Raw genomic sequence first — 7,577 nt, forward strand, 5'->3', positions numbered from 1 at the left:
CACTTTTAACATCCATTCGATGCATGTTAATCTTTCAAAAACATGCAAGACCTAGTATCAGTCGAATGGACTCCACACGAGCTACAAGAGAAAATGTTTCACCAAAATCAACTCCTTTGATTTAAGCATAACTGTAGGCTACAAATCGAGCTTTCTATTTAGTTACATTACCTTTCTCATCAGTTTTTTTTTTTTTTTTTTTGTAAGTATCCATTTTGTACAAACAATATTGACATTTGATGGTCTTGGAACGAGCTCTTAAACCTTATTTTTTTCGAACTAATGTAGTTCCTCCGTCATAGCCTTTATCCATCATTTGCCTTTTAGAGCCATAGTAACACTTGTAGGTTCTACTATAGATGTAAAGCTGACAATGGCAATCATCTTGGCATAGTTAGGTCCATTTTTCTTTATAATAGTAATGCTACTATTAACTTCACCGAGAATACTACTAGCTAGATGTTTTTTAAGTATATGAGTAGAAAGAGCAAATTGCTGAGTATTTGAGCAGTTACTCATTGAAGGAACTGTATTGCTAAGTTTTGAACATTCTTCTGTTATGCACTGCTAATCGCGTTGTCTGCTGGCATACAAAGGGGCATCTCAAACAAAAGCCCACCATCAGAGGATATGGAGAACTCAACAGCTTGCCCTGCTTCTGCTAGGCAATGCTTCTCAACCATGTAAGGATCGTTACTTTGAGCATCAATGATCTTCTAGCTCAAAGTCAGATGCACCGTCAACTGGGCTAATTGTGAAGTGACTGCCCCTACTGACACTCCAATCTCAGCCCTCTCAAAATCTCGATGCAACGGGGTTTGTCGGGTAATAAGTGCTGCTGAATGTGATACCTTTTTACTAAAAGCATCAGCTACCACATTCGCCTTGCTTGGATGATTCAATATCTCACAATCATAATCCTTCACTAATTCAAGCCATCTTCACTGTCTCATATTCAATTCCTTTTGAGTGAAGAAGTATTTTAAGCTTTTATGATCCGTGAAGATCTGTATCTTTTCACCATACAAGTAATGCCTCCATATCTTCAGTGCAAAAACTACTGCTGCAACCTCTAAATCGTGTGTAGGGTAATTCTGCTCACGACTATTCAATTGACGAGAAGCATAAGCGACTACCTTACCTTGCTGCATCAAAACACATCCCAAACCTTTCTTAGAAGCATCACTGTAAATCACAAAACTCCCGGAACCATCAGGTACGGTAAGAACTGGTGCAGTAACTAGCTTCTGTTTAAGGTTCTGAAAACTATCCTCACAGGCCTTGCTCCAAATGAAAGCAGCTCCCTTCCTGGTCAACTGAGTAAGAGAGTAGCTATACGAGAAAAGTTATCCGCAAACCGTCGATAATAACTTGCTAAACACAGAAAGCTGTGAACCTCACTGACTGTGGAAGGTCGAGGCCAACTGGTGACTGCCTCTATCTTAGCTGGATCCACGGAAACACCAGCTTTAGAAACCACATGGCCTAGAAAGGATACCTGTTTCAACCAAAACTCACATTTTGAGAACTTTGCATACAATTTATTAGCTCGAAGAGTTTCTAGAACCATACGTAAATGTTCTTCATGCTCGGCTTCTATCTTGGAATATATCAAAATATCATCAATAAACACGACCACAAAAGTGTCTAGGAACTCTCTAGACACTCTGTTCATCAAATCCATAAACACTGTCGGAGCATTCATCAAACCAAAAAACATCACAATAAACTCATAGTGCCCATATCTGGAACGAAAGGCTGTCTTTGGTACATCGCTATCCTTAATCCTCAGCTGATGATATCCCGACCGAAGGTCGATCTTAAAGAACACTGTAGCTCCCTGTAACTGGTCAAACAGATCGTCGATCCTGGGCAAGGGATATTTGTTCTTAATGGTTACCTTATTCAACTACCTGTAGTCAATACATAGGCGCATCGATCCATCCTTCTTCTTAACAAATAAGACTGGTGAACCCCAAGGTGACACACTCGGCCGAATGAAGCCTTTATCAAGCAACTCCTGTAACTGTACTTTCAGCTCCTTCAATTCTGCTTGGGCCTTCTGTATGGTGCTCTCGATATAGGAACCGTACCAGGCTCTAGCTCTATGGCAAACTCGATCTCTCTGTGAGGAGGTAACATTGGAAGTTCTTCAGGAAAGACATCCGGATAGTCCCTCACCACTGGTTCTGATGATAAGGGCACATCAACCTCTCTAGTAACCACCATACTCGTTAAGATACTCTAAGTACCCCGACTAAGCAGTTTGCTGGCCCTCATAGCTGAGATTACCTTAGATAACGACGTTGTTCCTTCTCCCTTAAACTTAAAACTAGCCATCAAGGGAGGGTTAAACGCTACCTCCTTATGGGAACAATCTATGATAGCATGGTTAGCAGCTAACCAATCCATACCTAGAATTACATCAAAGTCGAGCATATCAAGGACTAACAACGTTACTTCAATCACATGACCTGCTATCTCAATCTGGCATGCTTTCACCTTTTCTTTCAACAACATAACCTCCCCAAAAGGAGGAGATACTAATAAAACATGGTATAAGGGCTCTACCTCTAAACGGGCATGCAACACAAATGCAGAAGAGATAAAGGAATGTGACGAACCAGAATCGAACAAAACTAAGGCATAATGCCCCAACACTGGAAGTGTACCTATCACCACCGTGCCTGCTCTCTCAGCCTCAGTCTTATTTGTAGCAAAGATTTATCCTGATGTGGCGCACCTGCTCCCTGATTCTGTGCAACCCCGATAAGTCTCATCGGGCATCTGTCAGCTGTATGCCCCTCTTGCCTACACTTGAAGCAAGTCCTTGTCCCAAACAAACAACGACCCATATGGTGCTTTCCACAAGTGGTACATAAAGGCTTCCCTCTGAAGCTTCCCCTGCCTCAAAAGGTTTTTGCTGGAAGCAGCGAAACTCACCACTTGATCTGAAGTTCCGTTGTGGCACTGAAACAGGGTGCTGCTCAGCCTTCCTTTTCTGTCTTGAGGTCGAACCTTTACCTGCAACCTTGGACGAGTTAGCCCTCTCCTGTAAACTAAGATCCACTGCCAGGCGTAGTGCATCAACATGAGTGACGAGTCGAAATGCTCGAACCAGACCCTGGATTTCTAGCCTGAGGCCTCTAACAAATTTATCAGCTCTGGCTGTCTCGGTCGCTATCATCTCAGAAGTGAAGCGCGATAACATATCAAACTCTGCATCATACTGCCCACTGTCCTATTGCCCTGCTCCAAGGTCAGGAACTCTTGCCGCTTGGCATCTCGCAAACTGGTAGAGAAGAATATCACATAGAAACTCTCCTCGAACTGTTCCTAACTGATCTGACCCACGTCACCCCCTAGCATCCTCTCTGCCGTCTCCCACAAGGCAGTACCTCTATCTGTCAACATGAAAACGGTGCACTGAACTTTCTGATCCTCAAGGCACTTCATATACTGAAATATGGTCTCCAAAGAAGATAACCACATCTGAGCCTTGGTGGGGTCCTCCAAAGACCCATCGAATGTCGTGGGGTTGTACTTTCTGAAATCCCTCAAATGTTTGACCTCTGCTGACAACTGATCCGGCACGACCTGGGGTACAACTAGAGTCGAAGGAGGAGCTAGCGGGGCAGGCTGCTGCTGCTCCCGCATCTGCATAATCAAATCCCTGAACCTCTGCTCCCTAGTAGCAAGGTCCGCATGAGTAACTAGTGTAGCAGGGTCGGTAGCTTGAGCTACAGGCTGTACTTCAGGTTGGACACATCCTGCTCCCCTTCCTCGGCCTCCTCGGCCACCCGTACGCGCACCTCTCCTTGGCGACATTTCCCTAACAACCACCGATGATTCCTTTAGTCTCATACGATAATTAACTTTGCAGTTTAACTTAGGTAAGGTAATGCATATAGAGTTATACATATAATTTCATGAAAGCATACCTAACGAGTGGCAAAGGATTGTTTTAGCCATAGGGACACAAAAACACAGACTCATATCATAAGTCTGTCTACAGAATCTAAAACTTAGGCTGTGATACCAACTATAACAACCCAAACTTTCCAGACTAAGCTAAGGTCACTACATAATGCTAAGACACGACAGTAAAACACACAAACTCATAAAAGACCTACTTTAGATTACTAAACATTCAGAATATCACAAAAACAGTTTCGGGCCTGATTTTAGATTACTTCCTTTAAACTTCCAAAATATGGTTCATAAAGTCATCAAAATAAAATGGTAAAACCGATGTTCTAACCATAACTAATCTGACAAATGAAAAATAAAAAGTAGCAATATGCATCAGCGAAAGCATAAAGAAAACCAGACGCGTCCATATGGCCTTCACGCATCCTTCTTGCCCCTCGCCGGTCTGCCTCTCGCCATACCCTTACCTGAAAAGTTAAAGAGAAAAAGGGTGAGTATAAAATATGTCACACCCCCTCCCAGACTACCTGCTACCTTAGTTCAAAAGATGGCGTGAAGCCGACGAACAATGCTTTTCTTTACCTTTATCTGTCGACTCTGCTTAAAACTTTCATGTGATGAACTTGCCAATCTAGTATATAAACTATTATACATGCAACAAAACACAGCCGGATCCTAGGCTAGTCAAACGCATACATGAAGTGTACCTCAAAATTTACTGATTTCACGAGTAAACCTAAAGACACCTTAATCAAAATATAACCAACAAAAATTTACACAACTACAGATCCTAAAGCTTATACAAACTGTGGAGTATCTATAACATACAATGGTGTATATACATCATAACACAACAGACTCTATGCCCAACTCAAAACACGTACTGGCAATCGATAACGGAGCTTCCACAGAGTAAGGCAGTCTATCAGGCACCGGGAACTCGATCTCTACTTGGAAAACGGGTAAAACATTTTGGAAAGGGTGAGCTATGAAGCTCAGTGAGTGACCCAATTTAAAACTATGAATTTAATGATAAGAGCACGTGAAAACTTTACACATATAAATCTGTTTATACAAGTCGTAAATGTAAACGTGTAGTAGTAAGAATAGCTTCCTCAAATACTCAGCATGTTCGTCATTGAAATCTAGCAATGCATATCAAGTATATCGAAGCATTTTAACTAACATGACAAATCTACGTTGCGTAGGGTACACCCAGTACAATAACGTTTACAAGCTCTACGATGTAGTGGGGTCCGCCCAGCACTCCCATCGTCTTTGTCTTAGTGGGGTCCGCCCAACACTCACGACAGCATCGTTGTTACGGAGTACACTCAACGTCAACAACGGAATCTAACCAGTGTGCACACGGTAATCTCTAGCCTCAGGCTCAAGATCTCAGTCATGTAGTTAATGAAAATTTCATAAATCATCTAAAAATATTAAAACATGCCTGCTTATAAATTTTACACAAAGTTCGAACATTACTCAGCTCTTTCGTGAAAATTTGTAGTTCTTAAAACAAAGCTTCTTACTAATTCATGATTTGCTTAAAACATTGTGGTTTAAATACATTCCAAACATTTAATATCTACGTGCTAGCATAAATTTCTTTAAGAAATATAGTCTCCAAATGTATACTTAAAAATAGTTATGAAATTCAAATACCTTTCATGGCTTCGTAAATAAACATTTATCGCATTCAATCATAATAACAGTTATGGAAAATATTTCAAAGTTGGTTTTGTCACTCACCGTCTTGGGCTAGATCCTTGGTCTATAAGCTCGATTTAATTCTTCTCGGCCTGCCAACAACCCAACCGGGTATTAGAACTCTAAACATTCTGGTATTCTAAAGATATACATAACATGTCGCACCAAAGATGAAATGTAGCTAAATTCTCGTTCAAGTCCGCGTCCAAACGAATCCACCTAAACACGAACATATGGGTTTAACAATGACATCACCAAAATCAACAATACAAAACGTTCTAAAGCAATAGCTACCGACTAACCCAAGCAGAGGAGAGTTGGCTCCCACTACGCTTGCCGTAAAACTCATGAACTCCAATGTCACCTCTCTAACACCTTCAGGAGATCAACAGTTAACCCAACGTATCAGTTCAACATTTTAATCCGACATTTAGACACGCACTGACTATTGAAAACATTAGAAATTCCTCACATTGTCCTTACCAAGACTCATCGGGACTCGACACGAATGGACACGACTTAAGTGGCTCGGTGGATTAAGAGATTGGCTTGGAAAATCGACTTGGCTTGGGAGGCGGCTCGACTCGTCTTGGCTTGACTCATGGCTTGGCTTGGTTCAGCTCGTGGCTCGGCTCGACTCGTAGCTCGGCTTGGTTCAGCTCGCAGCTCGGCTCGACTCGTGGCTTGGCTTGGTTCAGCCATGGTTCGGCTCGACTTACTTGACTCAGCTCGGCTCGATCATTTGTAGTCGGCGCACACGTGACAACTATTTTCTCTGCTTCACTCAACGACGGCCAAAAGAGGGACGCACGACAGAAATGGAGGGATGGCTCGCAGCGAACATGGTCGGAGGCAGAGGAGTCGACGGCTTGTTCGACTAAGGTCAAAAATGGCCGACAATCACTCGGGTACACGGGATGAAGAGAGAAAGCGTTGGAGATGGCGGCTTGCGAACGGTCGGGTGACCGATTTAGAGGACCCATCGGCGGCTGTCCGTGCGCGGGCGAAAAATAGGGACGTATGGACGGTGGCTGCTACCCTTGCGTTTCGTCTGACTTCAACGATGGAGAGGAGAGGCGGCTGCAGACGGTGACACTCGGTTGAAGACGGGGAAGGAGGCTGAGATGCGAGGTGCGGCTTGACGAAGAGAAGTAGAAGAAAATTTGAGGAAGGCGGGCGGTGGACTGATGAAGAAGAAGAAGATTGAAAAATCGGGGGGGGGGGGGGGGCGGCGCGTGTGAGCTTAGGGTTTCCTTTTTGTTAAATATATATATATATATATATATATATATATATATATATGTAGTAATAATAATAATAATAATATAATTTATATTATATTATTATTATGTTATTTTATATCATATTATATTATAAAAAATTTAAACCCTTCAATTTCTTTTTCTTTTCTCTTCTAAACCAACCAAAAATTAACACCAAAATTTTAAATTCTAAAAAATTAACATAAAATGTTAAAGCTTACCTCGAAATTTGGGGCGTTACACAATTCTACAAGGGAAAAAAAGAAGCATACGAGTTAAAAAGGGCAAAAATTTCCAAAGTCGTGGCATACTACAACATAAAAGGCTACGTACTTGCTTTTCAGGTAATTTTTATTTGTTCATACACTTTAATTAAATACAAATTAAACATCAATGTTTAACATATTTGTTTAAATGTTTTAGGTGTGGGCTTATGAAATACTCTCAATTGCAAGTGAGCACCTAGCCACAAAAAACAGCAAGAGATCAATCCCTAGAATATTGAGATGGAATTGCACAGAAGCTCCATCTTACAAAATGTTGTAGAAGAACATATTCGACAATAAGAATGTAAGTAAAACTTTTCAGCGATTGTTTAAAATAATTGCACGATCGTTTAACAAAAATTACATGATCGTTTACATTTGTTAAACGATCGTTTAGCTTAATGCA

Source organism: Cucumis melo, chromosome 8 (assembly GCF_025177605.1).
Source record: "Cucumis melo cultivar AY chromosome 8, USDA_Cmelo_AY_1.0, whole genome shotgun sequence".
Classification (NCBI taxonomy): domain Eukaryota; kingdom Viridiplantae; phylum Streptophyta; class Magnoliopsida; order Cucurbitales; family Cucurbitaceae; genus Cucumis; species Cucumis melo.